This window comes from Podarcis vaucheri (genome assembly GCF_965113315.1).
Source record: "Podarcis vaucheri genome assembly, chromosome: 16".
NCBI classification, from domain to species: domain Eukaryota; kingdom Metazoa; phylum Chordata; class Lepidosauria; order Squamata; family Lacertidae; genus Podarcis; species Podarcis vaucheri.
The window spans coordinates 6,038,715-6,054,466 of NC_138754.1; the positions used below are offsets into that span (position 1 = coordinate 6,038,715).

Consider the following 15,752-nt stretch of genomic DNA (forward strand, 5'->3'; position numbering starts at 1 on the left):
TGCACAGATCTCTATAAAAGATCTGCAATCCAGGAGTTATTCACTCACTCGTTGGATCCGATAATCACAACAAACTCTACTACAGGTGAGCCCCATTCCAGTTTTGTTCATTTCTGCTATGTCCTTATTTGAGGGGAAACAAAAGTTATTGAAGTAGTATTCTTGCAACTCTGCTTTTGCACAGCCTGACTATTATCAGTGTCCTTCCTGATATCTTGATATTTTGCCCTTTGAGGAGATGTTGCTAGAGGGAAGCATAATTGTGCAGATTCCAATTCTAACCCAAGACTTACATCAGGTTCCTCACTGGAGCAAGGTGGTTTGAGTATATTACATCAATCCTGGCCAAACTGCACTGACTACCAGTTAGTTTCTGGGTCCAGTTCAAAGTGCTGGCTTTAAACCTTTAAATGTCTCAGGACTGCAGCACCTCAAAGACCACCTCAGGGCCAGATTTAGGTTTCATGAGGCCCTAAGCTACTGCAGGTAATGGGGCCCTTTATATGTCCAGCTGTCACTGTTTGTTTTTTTGTGTTGAATATATGCTATATGGTAATCTATGGACCTAATAGAAATCTAAAGCCATTTGCATGTGTTGCCATGCAACCAGTCCATGCAGAATATAGGCACCCTATATATAGAAAGGAGCAAACCAGTGATATTTTAGGAAGCAGGTTAGCAGACAAGGCCCATGACTTACATCACAGGAGCCTACACAACACAAAACACTGTTGCTGTATGTAGATTATATTTTTTATTTTTTATCTTGTATTTTGGAAATGTACATCCAGTTGTTTTTTCCTTTAATTTTTTTGGGGGTTGTAATGGGTTTGAGTTACTCGTGCGTAAACTGTCCCCGTTAGGGGGCTTAATTGCCTTGGTTAAACCGTCCTGACTGCACAGCCCATCTCCGCTTGGCTGCCTCAGTCGCTAGCAGAATCTGTCTGTGGGCGTTTCTTAAACCTTTTCCAGCATAAAAGCTGTCTGACTCCCAGTCGCTTCCTTCTCTCACTGCGCGGGAGTCTTCTGCGCAGGGAGGGCGTGGGTAGTGGAGGACCTGTGCTCTCCTCACTGATGTCCAGAGAAGAATCCCGGAGCTCTCCCTCCGCTTCCCCCATTTGCCCCCCTTGATGGTGTTACGCTGATTTCCTTCCTCCTCTACCAAGCTGCGTCTCCCCCTGGTGCTGGTTCCTTCCCCTGCAGAATCTGGGAGCCTCTCTTTCGCCTCTCGCTCTGATGTCAGTTCCCTGACAGGGGTGCCCAAGAGAGCAGGGCCCTAAGCAATAGCTTGTTTAACTTATACGTAAATCTGGCACTGGACCACCAGCCCCAATTTAAACTAACTCAGAGCCTGCAATCATGATCTGAGGTCCTTCTTTGTGTTCCCCCTCCAAGAGACATCTGGAGGATGACAACACAAGTACGGTCCTTTTCTGAGTTGGGATGCTCTCTGTTGAGAGACTTGCCTGATGCCTTCACTACATATTTTAAGGGACCAGGCAAAAACATTTCTCTGTCGCCAGGCCTTTGGCTGATTAAACATTTTACGGCCTCTTAAATGGGTTTGTTGTTATTTGATTGTTTCTGTTTTGTTATGTATCCCCCCCGCCATTTTGTATTTTTATGCTGTGAACCACCCTGTCGTCTTCAGACAAAGGGGGTATACAAATTTAATTAATAAAAATTGAACAAATAAAGCTACAATGCTCTAGATTGCCTGCGAACAATCAAGTAGAAAGGTAGAGGTAACGTAGCCAGGATAATATTGAAGCCAAGCAAAAGTGAAGTTAGATAGTTTATCAGAAAAAATAAAGAACCAATCAAAACAGGAATTTATCTCAAAATGGGAAGTCTTCAAAGTTTATTTGAAAAACAGCTACAGTAGCTGAAACTCTGTCGCCGTGTTTGAATAACTTTAGTAGTAGATTTAAGAAAGATCTGAAATCTAAGATAAATCAATAATTAGTTAATGTAAGATAAAAACGTGTATTGGCAACAAATAATAGATAATTGAAATAAGGAATGGACGGGAGGTGGGGTCTATATTCCAAGGACCACTTTTTGCTTCATTGATTTGTAACTAAGATTGCCTTTATCACTGTTTTGTTCGTATTTTTTTGTCTTGTCTTTTTCTTTTTTGGTGTATCAATTATTTATTTATTTATTTTTTAAAAAAGAACCCAAGCAAAAGTGTAATAACAAAAAAACGCACTTTTAGGATCGCTGAGATGGGAGGACAATATTTGAAAATCATTTCTCTATTGGTCTTCCTAATGCAGAACGTGCATCTAATGTGTTTCCAATATGCCTGAGGACGTTGTGTGTGCTTAATGGTGAATCCCTTGATTTCTTTCAGCTCCGCCTTCCTTCTCCGTTGCTAAGATGTCGTGCTGCTCCTGTTGTGGTTGCTCCCCCTGCTGCTGCAGCTATTGTCCTTGCTGCCCCTGCTGCTGCCCCTGTTGCTGCTGCCCCTGCTGTGGTTCTGGTAGTAGTGGCTCTAGCAGTGGTGATTCCTCTTGCTGCTGCCCTAGGCAAGGCGGCTCCAGCAGTGGTGGTTCCTCTTGCTGCTACCCTAGGCAAGGCGGCTCCAGCAGTGGTGGTTCCTCTTGCTGCTGCCCTAGGCAAGGTGGCTCCAGCAGTGGTGGTTCCTCTTGCTGCTGCCCTAGGCAAGGCGGCTCCAGCAGTGGTGGTTCCTCTTGCTGCTGCCCTAGGCAAGGCGGCTCCAGCAGTGGTGGTTCCTCTTGCTGCTGCCCCAGGCAAGGCAGCTCCAGCAGTGGTGGTTCCTCTTGCTGCTGCCCTAGGCAAGGCAGCTCCAGCAGTGGTGGTTCCTCTTGCTGCTACCCTAGGCAAGGAGGCTGGTGCTGAAGAAATTCAGTCTTGCGACCTGCTGCCTCATCAGCGCTGCCTGATGCCTCGAATCCACCAGTGCCTAAGTGTTACATTTGCACCTGCCTCCTTGTTGAACCCTAAATTCTTCTCATCTTCTCTTTACTTTGTTGTCCTTTAAGGAGGCATGCCACACGAGTTCTCTTTATCATAGGATTATCTCTCTTTCCTTTCTTCTCTTTGAATCACTCCTCTGTGGATACAAAATCTATCTGAATTCACAGCAAGTAATAAAAATCCCAAAGCATCTATGTCATCTTTTTGCCTTCTTTCACCTCGATATGTGGGAAATTGCAGTAGCTCCATGAAATAATGCAGAGGGTTGCGACCAAGGGGTCTTCATTCTCTTTTGAGCAAAATCTCCGAGGTTACGTGGACAGCCTCAGAGGCAAAAGTGAGCAGAACAATGGATGCAAATGTTAGCTATATTCAGGAGGCTGGTTTCTACACATATCCACACAAACACTGATCTCAGGCAGGCAAGCAAGCTCCGATAAGAATTAATGAGTCTCTGGCAGTTTTATGTACGTTTATTTACAATTTACATCCAGAGAGCAGCTCCGGGCCTGCCACCATTAGCTAAGACTTGGTCACTCTGATTCTCCGCCCCTGTAGCAACACGTAGGGTGCCAAAGTCCAGTCCTTCCTCTTTTGTACTTCCTTCGCATCTTAACCCTTTCAGCTCTTCTGGTTCGAGGAGAAGGTGGGTGAACTCCCCCGTCACGCTATCAAACAACAATTCCTCCAAACACTGTCTTCCTCCTGGTTGCATAGCAACCCCCTCAATGTCTTCTATCTCCTCCCCTCCCTCTGCCTGTGAGCTCTCCGAGTCTGGGAACTCTTGATAAAGGGGGGCCAAACTAACCCACTCCTGCTACAATCTCTCGCTTCCAGAGTCAGACTCTGGCTCCCTTTGTACTGTCAGTCCTTCATCTCCAGAGTCTGACTCTTCCCAGGTGTTCTATTCAGCCACATCCCCAACACATCTCTATCCTCAACTGAAACAAAGAAGAAGCATTTTAGAGTTCTGAGAAATGTTCCCTCTAGATAAAAACATCAGTGGAGGCTTGTGAGTAGGGCTGGTTATGGTTGGATTCCATTTGGAAAGAGAACGTTTTTATGGAGGAATTGTGGCCTGCCAACTAGAGGTAACAGATCTCAAACATGTCAGGAGTGCAGCCTACACTCGAGTAGGACCCTGGCAGAGACACAGGCCCAACTGGCATGTTCTCTCCCGCCTGGTCAATCGTTCAGGAGCTTCAAAAGCTTTCTTCAGCCCGAACATCACAGCGACCGATGCCAACTGACACCGGCACACTTAGGGATCTGCAGAGTTTGCACATCATGCGTGACAAACCTCAGCAACTCAGCATGTTGGCTAATCTACTTTATTTACATACAAACACACACGGAGCACTGCAACATGGCTCCCTCTCTCTCTAGCATCAGACAGCAAAGAGAAAAAGAACAAAGGACAATAGTCCTACTTCAAGGAACACAGTAACACAAAGATCCTTTCTCCATCACTCCCCACTCTGTGGAGTCAAAACATATACTGTCATGTGAAAGACAAACAATCCTATGACTGCAATCATAGATCAGGAATTCTAACAAAACATTGGTATGTTCAGTTGAAGGGCCCTAATTGGGGGAAGCCCAGCCATCCAACATGACACTTGGTGGGCATGAAGTCAGCATCCTCAGCATAGCCCGACCTGGTTCTCTCCATGAACTTTGGTTCCTCAGACATCAAGAGAGGAGAACCGGGCCATACTGGGAGCGGCTGTGTGAGGTTACCTGCTTCACGCCCTCTCAAAAATCCACACCTAGGGCTACAGCCTCTCTGGCACCACCACCCCACGCTACATGTCAGGGTTGTTCCCATTCTGGCAGACAGAGAGGAATCCGAAGAGGAGGGAAGAGAGCCACAGAGGAGTAGAAACCTGATTCCTTCACACAGTGAAAGCGAGATAAGCCTATCTCACTCAGGAATGCAGCCTGTCAGTTCTGAAAGTAACACAGAGCTGAAAGAACAGGATGCAGGAGAAAAAAAGGGGGTTAGGCTTGACTCCAGAGGAGGAGATTGAGTCCTTTAGAAACCAGAAAGAGGTGGGGGAAGAGGTGGAGACTGGCTTGCTTCAGCTGGAAAAAGAATCTAGTCAAGTCAACTGACTCCGACAATGATGGATGAGTTAAGGAAGCTCTGACTGCTGAACCCTGTACAGTCAATATATATCATATGTGTGAAAGAGCATACAAAGCTCCTTTGCAGCACATTCACATTGTTTGTCCATTTAGCCCAGCATCATTTATGTCAGCTTGGAGCAGCTCTTCAAGAACTCAGGTCCTGGATCCCTCAAGTTGAATATGCAATACATTGGAATTGGTATGGCCTCCATCCAAAGCATGCACTCCTTATGCACAAAGAACTGTTGGAAGGTCTCCCCACCCTTAATTTTTACCACCAAAATCCTACCCAATAAAGAGAATTTCATCCTCCCCCATGTATCCATACCTTGTCCAATCTTACTCCACACAACCACTTAATTGTTCTGGATCAGATTAGCTTTCTTATTTGTTATCTAAATACAGTGGTACCTTGGTTTAAGAACAGTCTAGTTTATGAACAACTTGGATTAAGAACGCCGCAAACCTGGAAGTAGGTGTTTTGGTTTGTGAACTTTGCCTTGGAAGCAGAACATGTTCCTCTTCCTGTTGAGTGTGTTCCATTTGTAAATTGAGTCCCCCGCTGTTATGGGAAAGCACGCCTTGGTTTAAGAACGCTTTGGTTTAAGAATGGACTTCTGGAACGGATTAAGTTCGTAAACCAAGGTACCACTGTATTTCACTTTCTTCTCCATCTTAATACCCGATATTTTTTGCACCTGGGTTCGCAGCAGCACTCTTGGAGATGTGTATGCATGCAACAAATTAAAATAAGACTATGTATGATAGTTAACCAGTTTATTCATTGTCATGCGGGCAAGTACATGCTACAACAATAGAGGAGTTAGGAAGGAGAAGAGAAGAGACAGAAAGGTGAGCATCCCACTCATTGAGGTGGTCATGGGGACACTGTTAGAAATACCTTGGGGAATTTCATTGTGAAGGGTAAAGAAAGAAGAGAGGAATCTACAATCTGTGGGGGTGGGGAGAGAAGGAAGGTACAGAGTTGAGACACTGAGCTCAGCAAGGAGTCAACCATAGGTCACTGAAACCAGTGCTATCATGCTGATAGTGTTGGTAATGGTGGTGGCTCTGGACCACAAGCCATAGACACCTGCTTGCCTTCAGAGCATCCCTTGGCATCCTTCAGCACCTGCATTGCTTGGGAAAGCAACATGTGGAACCGCAGCAGGAAGACCCACAGCACCCGGAACCACAGCAGGGGGGACAGCAGCAGCAGGGGGAACAGCAGCAGGAGGACTGTCCTCCACAGCAGCCGCTGCAGCAAGACTGACCACAGCAGCAGGGGGAGCAGCCACAGCAGGGGGAGCAGCAGGGGGAACAGCAGGACGGCTTGCAGCAGCAGGGAGAGCAGCCACACTGGGAACAGCACGACATATTTGCAGTGGGGAAGGTAGACAGCGCTGAAAGGGAAGAAGACATTGCCCTTGAAACAACCATATCACCCTCAGACACATTAAACTATCTACATGTCAGTGCCCTGCATTGTGGAGACTGGCAAAAGTGGGATTTGGACTTAATGTTTCTATGCTCAGCAGTGCTCTTAGTGCACCTAGAAACCCCGTTGGCTGCCACCCTCCAAAGTTTAGATCTGAAGTCTCTGTGGCTTTACATCTACAAGGTTTTACTTGAGAAATAATACGGGATAGACAGAGTCTGGAATGCTGCTTTGTTATAAACCCTTGGACGCGGGTGTCTAAACCACTGAGCCTCTTGGATTTGCCGATGAGAAGGTCAACAGTTTGAATTTCCGCAATGCGGTGAGGTCTCATTGCTCTGTCCCAGCTCCTGCCAACCTAGCAGTTCAAAAGCACGCCAGTCCAAGGAGATAAATAGGTACTGCTGCGACAGGAAGGTAAACAGCATTTGCACCAGAAGTGGTTTAGTCATGCTGGCCACATGGCCCGGAAAGCTGTCTGTGGACAAACGTCGGCTCCCTTGGCCTGAAAGCGAGATGAGTCCCACAACCCCATAGTCGCCTTTGATTGGACTTAACCATCCAGGTTAAGTCCATCCATTTCTTAAGGAAATCAGCGCTGAGTGCTCACTGGAAGGACAGATCCTGAAGCTGAGGCTCCAATATTTTGGAGAAGAGAAGACTCCCTGGAAAAGACCGTGATTGAGGGCAGAAGGAAAAGGGGAGGACAGAGGACGAGATGGTCGGACAGTGTTCTCAAAGCTACCAGCATGAGTTTGACCAAACTGCAGGAGGCAGTGGATAACAGGAGGGCCTGGTGTGCTATGGTCCATGGGGTCACGAAAAGTCGGACACAACTAAACGACTAAACAACAACCATCCGGGGGTCCTTTACCTTTTTACCTTACCTAAACCCTGGGATAGTCTGCCCATAATGTGGCAAGAGGCCCAGAATGGTTCCCAAGCATAAAATCAATGGTGCGAGCTAGTGCCTTTGCAAGATCAGAGTCGTTGGGAGACCTTAGCTCCCCTGTGGTCAAGAAAGCAACAACAATGAGCAAACTCTGCTCATTGACTTACCTTGTTCAGCAGGAGGAGTTGGCGTGAGTTTAGGATCCAGTGATTGTGTGAAGAACTGCTGGGGGTGGGGCTTTTTATATGGCTCTGTAGAACCTTCCCCCAGCAGTGAGGCATGACTCAAGAATGCTGAGTCTCCCTTAATCCTCAATGGTTGGCCTCTACTGCACCGTCATCCAGCGTGCATGCTTGACTGTGTGGACACCCTTCATTTTTAAATGTATGTGATTAAAGATATTCAACAGTAGTTAACCCTGTCATTCTCCCTCCTGTCCAAGGGAGTCATTTATAGGATTGCTTTGAAAAGGATTATGTTGAGAAGAACAAATGAGCGTCAGATGAGCTTCTAACCTCCATCCAGAGCCTGAGGATTTTATTTCTAGAAAAAACTTTTGACTCCCTACCAATTATTTCCAGTGGTCATAGGTTTCCCATAAGAAATATAATATACACTAAACACACACCAATTTCAAGTCTGACTTTAAAATAATCATAGAGTTGGAAGACACAAGATCTACCCACTTTGGAAGAATGGCAGATGAAGGTGATGGACTATATGGAATTGGCAGAAATGACTGGCAGAATCCGAGACCAGGGAGAAGAGTCGGTGGAAGAAGACTGGAAGAAATTTAAAGACTATCTACAGAAATATTGTAAAATTAATGAATGATAAAATGATGTTGGATAGCAACTAAGGGGTTTCCAGCTGTAATGATTTAAGAGAATATGAAAAAAGGGTTATAAATGGGTTAAAATCTAATGGTAAGGATTTGCTGAACCAATACATTGAAGTGAAATACAAAAAAGGGAGGTATGAGGAGGTCCGGGAAATAAGCTAAAAGAAAATAAGTAAAAGAAAAAATGTATGTTTTTAACTGTTTTTATTTTGTATTTTTCTTTTTTCTTTTTCACTTTTACTGTTATATTTCAAAAAAAATTAATAAATATTTTATAAAAAATAAAATAAAATAATCATAGAATCATAGAACTGTAGAGTTGGAAGGGACCCACTGTAATGACCGCTCTCCCATCAACCGGAGGGCACCCTTTGCGTGGCTGCGAGCAGCACCCCGTTTCCTGAGACAACAGCAGAAATTCCTGGTCCATGTCCCCAAGTTACAGCCCTTTGAGGTTCCCACCAAACTCAGTTTTAATGAACCTATCTGTGGCAGGGGGAGGCAGAGCTCTTTGCGTAGTTAAAAGGGGCGGAGTGAGAGTGGAATGCTCTCTGTTGGGAGTGTCTGGGAGTGTTCAGTCAGCTGAGTCGGAGGGGAGTCACTGGCCATATGCTGAAAGGTTGTCAGTGGTCTCCCCAGTATTGCAATAAAATGTGGGTGGGCACTCTGCATAAACAAACGTCTTCCAGAGCCGCCCACTTCCCAGACAGACCTGATTACCCTGATGTGCCCCAGATCCCTGGCAGGGACTGGGAGGGATACACGCCCAATGCCTAAACCAAGGTCTTCCTACATCTGAAGGTTTAAATAAAGCTGTGGCCAATTTAATCCCATAACACATTGGCATGAACCATTCATTTCTTTCGGGTGGCTCTTGGGGTCAGGGGTCTCTGCCTGGGCACGCAATAAAAAGCTGTAACTATTTTGTGGCCAAATGTGCGTTTAACCAGTGAGATGTGCTTTGTGATATAGCCAAATGCTCAAGAATTATTATTTTTTGTCAATGTTTCCAACCTCTGGAAGGCCACAGTTTCCTCATCATCTGAGTAAACAGTACTTATGGAGGCAGTGGTCCAGGAAAGTGACTTTAGATTCTGAATGGTCTTATGGAAGGACGGAGTTCTTTGTGTTAGGGGTGGGGAACCTGTGTCCCTTCATATATAGTTGAACTGCAGATACCATCAACACCAGTCGGCAAGGCCAATGGTGAAGTTTGATAAGAATTGGGAGTCCAACAATGTCTAGAAGGACACAGGTTCCCCATCTTTAGGTGGACGGTACTGATGGATGCAATGGTGCAGATAAATAATTTCAGACTCCTGACCCAATGGTCTTACGGGCCACTTAGATAAGAAGCAGGGAACAGCCTGAATGACCAATGGTGTCCAATACTCTGGAGGGCAGCAAGTATCCCAGATCTAAGATCTAATTAGGTCAATGAGTGAATGAAGACGTCTCCATTGCAAGCTCTTTTTCTCAAGTTCCATTTGGCCCTCCCTGGACAATGAGGCACCACTTAAGAATGACAGGTGTTGAGTAGCTACTGAGGCAGATGTTCATCCTCTATGTTGTCTGTTGCTGTGTTCCTTGCCAGCACTCACATCATTTCATTAAAAGGGCGTGTGCTGTGGCATATGATTAAAGCCAACATCTGCTAATAGCAACCCTATGGTTCCCACCTTTGACCAGAAGTCATTCCAGGATACAAGGTGAACCTGCTGTCTGATCCTAGTGGAGCAGATTTGGTGTGTGTGGAAGCAGAGTTTCATTGCACAATTGCAATGACTTTGATGAATCCACCACATATGTTTTAGCTTAAGATGCATACAAAAATGCATCTTTTTGAGGAAAAGTGTGTTGAAAATAAAGCAATTTGGGTGCGTGTGGTTTTAAACAACAACAAAAATCAGAACAATGCTGGAAGTTACTTACAGACACAAATGAAACTGACACAAATTAGAAACAGAATTATCTACACAACCCTGATTTGAACATACTAAAATATACATTGAAATGCCTATCATGAATGAAAACAGAAACTTAGATGATTTTCTTAAATAAATTTGAAATTAATGTAAAGGTATAATAACAATGTGTGTGTGCGCGCGCACACGCCAACTGAAAAACATTTCTTTCTTTCTTTCTTTCTTTCTTTCTTTCTTAAAACTAATTAGAATTAATGTCACATGAATTCCATGTTAGAATGGAATGAAGGGGCTTATGGTATGAATCAAACAGAAGTCACTGAGCTAAACCAATGGGAATGTATCCAACTAAGACCAAATCAGAGCAGACCTATTAAAATAATTGATCCAAGTGAGTCATGTCCATTCATTTCAGTGGATGTACCCTGAGTATGGCCAACATCGCATGCACCCCATACAGGCAGAAATTTGGTGATGGTAATGCTTTGGGAAGCTATATCTGGTCCTTGAGTGACCATTCCCTGCTTCAAACCATTCTTGGGATCCATCGTCATAAGATCAGGGTTATTATTTTAAGGTTGCCAGTGCCACTGAAGCCTCACTGGTATCTTAGGTAGCCCACCTGACTTGCTGGGTGCCAAATGTCTTCCTCAGTAAGCGTACTTAGTATTATATGTCACATGGATTCTGTGATTTGATGGGAGGCCAACAGCAACATTAAACCAGTATGTCTCCATTGGGATAAGCATACGATGAGACCTTCCGGCTCGTGAATCAGGGTCTGTCGTCATCAGATCCCGGAAGACAGCTTAGTAAAATGTCCAGCATCCTTGATATTCTCCCATTTAAATTAATACTCTGAGTGCCTCTTGGACACGTGAGCAAATTACAGTGTTATTAGACGAAACTAAGTTTAATAATAGACCACAAATAGACTTTGTTCATCACAAATACAGTGAGGACCAAGAAGGATCCCGGACCGGATGTTGGCACACGGGATGTAAATGCATTTTGATGGCCAGAGGAACTGGGCATGCTTTGAAGCTGTCTCACTTCCTTCGGAAAGGGCTCCCAGAGCTATATAAAAGGACTCCAGCTCCTCAGCCCTTCATTCACTTGACTTCATTGTCCTTCCACTGACCACTCCCAGTAAGGTAAGAGAAGTTCTATCGATTCTTATGACTTGGAAAAAGAGAGGGTAGGAATAACCTTTGACAGAATGGAAGCTATTCCTTCATATTATGAGACTGTTGTGTAAGTGGGTGCTAAAGTTAATGACCAGCCTGTTCTCTGCTGGAGAAGTACAGTAGTAGTAGAAGAAGAGTTTGGATTTGATATCCCACTTTATCACTACCCGAAGGAGTCTCAAAGTGGCTAACAATCTTCTTTCCCTTCCTCCTCTACAACAAACAGAGACTTCAGAGAAGTGTAACTAGCCCAAGGTCACCCAGCAGCTGCATGTGGAGGAGCGGGGAATCGAACCCGGTTCACCAGATTACGGGTCTACCGCTCTTAACCACTATACCAAGCTGGCTCTTGCAACTCGCAGGTAGAGCCTCTGCTTTGTATGCAGAAGGTCCCCGGTTCAGTATATTCAAGTGGGACTGGGAATAGTCCCCAGTTATGAAACCCTGGAGAGCCGCAGCCACTCAATGTAGGGAATACAAGGGCCAATGGTCAGACTCAGTATAAGGCACCTTCCAGTGTTCCTGTCCTCCATTGGTTATGAACTAATGACCTTCTGTAGGATGCAAACTCTCACTTAAAATTAAGTTTCTTTTTTAAATGATATTTAAAAAGTTTGCTGCTTTTGTTCATTGCTGACATCTAACAAGAATGGAATCAGTTGGGAGATTTCCTATTTCTCTTGCAGAAATCCATTAAGGGATTTCATTAATTTAATTGTATCTCAATTTGCTTTTGTCCTCAATTTAGATATACCAACCCTATATTTTAACTCTGTTCATGTTGAAAATGGCGAGCCTTGGGTCTTGTAATTGGTTTTTGATGCACCTGTGGCCAATTGATAAAGTGTGTTGTTGTTCCTGATACCACATTGATTGTGAATTGATAACCATTGATAGAACATAAGATGGTTGGTAGAAAGTGAGAAAAGACTTGAGACTTTTGCATCATTACATCGCAGGGAGAAGAACATCAGTGAGGGTGTTGGGGTTCCCTCCCTGGCACTTTTCATGTGAAAACCTACTTTTTGTGGCTGAATCAGAGCAAATGGCAATCTGCAGAAAACCCAAATTCCCATTTGTTCCGATTCAGCATTAAAATAGTGGGCTTTCCTGGGAAGAAGAAGAAGAGTTTGGATTTGATATCCCGCTTTATCACTACCCTAAGGAGTCTCAAAGCGGCTAACAATCTCCTTTCCCTTCCTCCCCCACAACAAACACTCTGTGAGGTGAGTGGGGCTGAGAGACTTCAGAGAAGTGTGACTGGCCCAAGGTCACCCAGCAGCTGCATGTGGAGGAGCGGAGACGGGAACCCGGTTACCCAGATTACGTGACTACCGCTCTTAACCACTACACCACACTGGCCCACTGGGAAAGGTGGGAGGGGGCAAAACAAAGGTTTTTGGACACAGACAAGGAAAGCGTGGAATGGTACCTTGAAAGCGCAGAGCAAAAATTAAGTGTGGGATGAGTCCTCCAACTTTACCCTCCCATTTTGAGAACTGTTCATTCCTATTTTCTTGTTTTTCTTACAAAAGTGTCTCCGGTATAAAGTCCTTCTGAATGAAAGTGAATTTCTGAACTTCTTCATGTAGTTTCTGAATGGTGAAATGCCCAGTGTGTGTTTCAGCCCTACTCAGAGAAGACCTATTTAAATAAATGTCCTTAAGTTAGCTGTGGTCATTTATTTTCGTGGGTCTATTCTGAGCAAAGCCAGTGTTGGATTCCTACAACCCATTCTGTGCATGTGTGGAATTCTCAGCCACTGAAAATCCACCGTTAGTTTGTTGTGATGGATGAGGGAACCAGGGGGCTAAGACCCAGAGACCAAAATAGGAAGGGGCCAAGCCTATTGCTTCTGCTAAGAATGGTAAAAATGGTAAAAATGACCATCAGAAGCTGAGAAAAGTGTGGAATGATGAAGTAACGAGTGAGAATAGGTATAAAAAACCCCCACAAGCAAATCTGGATGAATTCAAGATGATTGTACATTGTTGTATAACCAACTGCAAACAAAGCAGACTGGACACAAAATCTTTATTGATTTTTTAAAATGATAAATTACAACATTAAACTGCAGATCCACGTTTTGAGCACATTTGAAACACAATTTAAAACACATGACTTCCCCAAAATAATACAGGAAACTTTGATTTCCCCCTCACAGTGCTACAACTCTCAGCACCCTTAGTGAACTATAGTTCCCAGGATTCCTTGAAGGAAGCCATGTGCTCTGAATGTGTTTATGGTGTGGATCTGCCCTAGATGAGCAGTGGGTCCAAAACTGCACCCCAAATCCCCCACCCTAGCAAAAATGGGGAGGCCACATCACCATATATTCTCCAGAAAAGGACTCAGATTCTCCTACGGTTCAGGAGAAGATTGAAAAAGAATTTACAAAATGGTCAGCAAACTTCCTTTCTGAGACTACTTCAGATGAGCCATAGTTAAATGCATCAAATTGGTAGGACCTTTGCTTGGTAGCAAAGGAGATCTACAATGGTGGGGAATTTGACCATAGAAGGCAACTTCCCGTGACCAAACAACCCCTATGTGAATTTTGGGCACATCCATTTTGTTAACAATATTGAGTAGTCTCATTATAACAGGAGGGGGGTTGGAAAAATGAAAGCACCAAACATCACATCCGACAAGATTGTTCAGGATCCTGGTAGGATACAGCTGATCACCAAAAACATACATTTATTATACTATGATGTGGGTGATGCTGTGGTCTAAGCCACCGAGCCTCTTGGGCTTGCCAATCAGAAGGTTGGTGGTTTGAATCCCCGCGACGAGGTAAGCTCCCGTTGCTCTCTCCCAGCTCCTGCCAACCTAGCAGTTCGAAAGCATGCCAGTGCAAGTAGATAAATAGGTACCACTGTGGCGGGAAGGTAAATGGCATTTCCGTGTGCTCAGGTTTCCATGATGGGTGTCCCATTGTGCCAGAAGCAGTATAGTCTTCCTGGCCACATGACCCAGAAAGCTGTCTGTGGACACATGCCGGCTCCCGCGGCCTGAAAGTGAGATGAGCGCCACAACCCCATAGTCGCCTTTGACTGGACTTAACCGTCCAGGGGTCTTTATCTTTACCTTTTATTTATTTTACTACCAATAGAACAGAATTTTAAAAATTATTATAGCAATATGTTTTGGTTTCCACTTTCATCAATTGCTCTAAAAAAAAATTAGGTGGCAGTTATAGAGCACTGAGGATGGGGTGAAGAATCTGTAGCCAGATATTGCGGAACTACAACTCCCATCAGCCCCAGCCAGCATGGCGAGTGGCCAGGATTATGGGAGTTGTGGTCTGACAATATCTGGAAGCCACTGGCTCCCCACCCTTGCCCTAAATTATAAATGCCACCAGTAGAGTGGTTATGTTGGTTGGGGGAAAATATTGCTAGCAATTTACTGTGCATTCCACTTCACTAGGGGGTATACCTTATACTTACTTAATGATAAAACGCTCGTCTTTGAGTATGCCAACAATACCATGGTAGTCTGAGTATGCCTTGCAAACCAGTCCTGCAAAGCTACTGAAACATGACTGCTCATGACACATCAAAGGTTTCAAATATGTAGCCTGCCCATTAGAAAAAGATTGCTACTGCAGGTGAAGAAAGATGCAGGTGAAGCTTGCTTGTTTTTTGCAAGCTTGAGCTGGAATGCAAAGCATGTTTTAATGAAAAGAAGGGGGGACCCTGCTAAACTCTCCCTTTCAGTTTCACAATAACTTGGGGACCTGAAAAATGTGGCAAAAAACCTAACTGTTCTTCTTTGGCCTTTCTTCAAAATGAAAAGGTTTGTATTGTCATTGTGTTGCCCGTATGATCCCTGATTGACTGGACTGTGTGTAAGTCAATAAGAATCTCCATTCCATTTCTTTAAAATATAAATAAATGCCAAAGATGGAGCAGTAAGAGGAACGGAAAAAAGCAAATTGTGTTGGGTATGTGCGGGGGTCTTGGAGAGTATTTGCAGCACCCTGGGAAAACCAGGCAAGAAATGGTTATCCATCAAAAAAACCAGGGAGCTCGCCCCTAATATATGCAATGCCTTTTTTTATTCCATTTCAGCTTCACCTCCACTCCGTAAAACATGGGCTGTAACGATTGCTGCGCTGTGCCCTGCTGTGGCCAGTCCTGCTGTGGCCAGTCCTGCTGCTCCCCCTGCTGTTGCCAGACCTGTTGCTCCCCCTGCTGTTGCGTCCCTTGCTGCTCTCAATCCTGCTGCAGCCCTTGTTGCAGTCAGTCCTGCTGTGGTCAGTCTTGCTGTGGCAGTTCCAAGGGCTGCGGCCAGTCCTGCTGTGGCAGTTCCAAGGGCTGTGGTCAGTCCTGCTGTGGCAGTTCCAAGGGCTGCGGCCAGTCCTGCTGTGGCAGTTCCAAGGGCTGCGGCC

The 15,752-nt window shown here is 44.8% G+C and overlaps 2 long non-coding RNA genes across 2 annotated transcripts; one reads left to right on the forward strand and one right to left on the reverse strand.

The window, feature by feature from the left end:
* LOC309521250 lies at positions 1-3,135 on the forward strand. Its single transcript, XR_014214602.1, has 2 exons — positions 1-85; positions 2,357-3,135. It is a non-coding gene; the product is annotated as an uncharacterized lncRNA (long non-coding RNA).
* Positions 3,136-5,835: 2,700 nt separating this feature from the next.
* On the reverse strand, positions 5,836-7,614 carry LOC309521486. Its single transcript, XR_014214685.1, has 2 exons — positions 7,571-7,614; positions 5,836-6,476 (listed from the first exon to the last, which is right to left on the reverse strand). It is a non-coding gene; the product is annotated as an uncharacterized lncRNA (long non-coding RNA).
* Between the last annotated feature and the right edge of the window lie 8,138 nt (positions 7,615-15,752).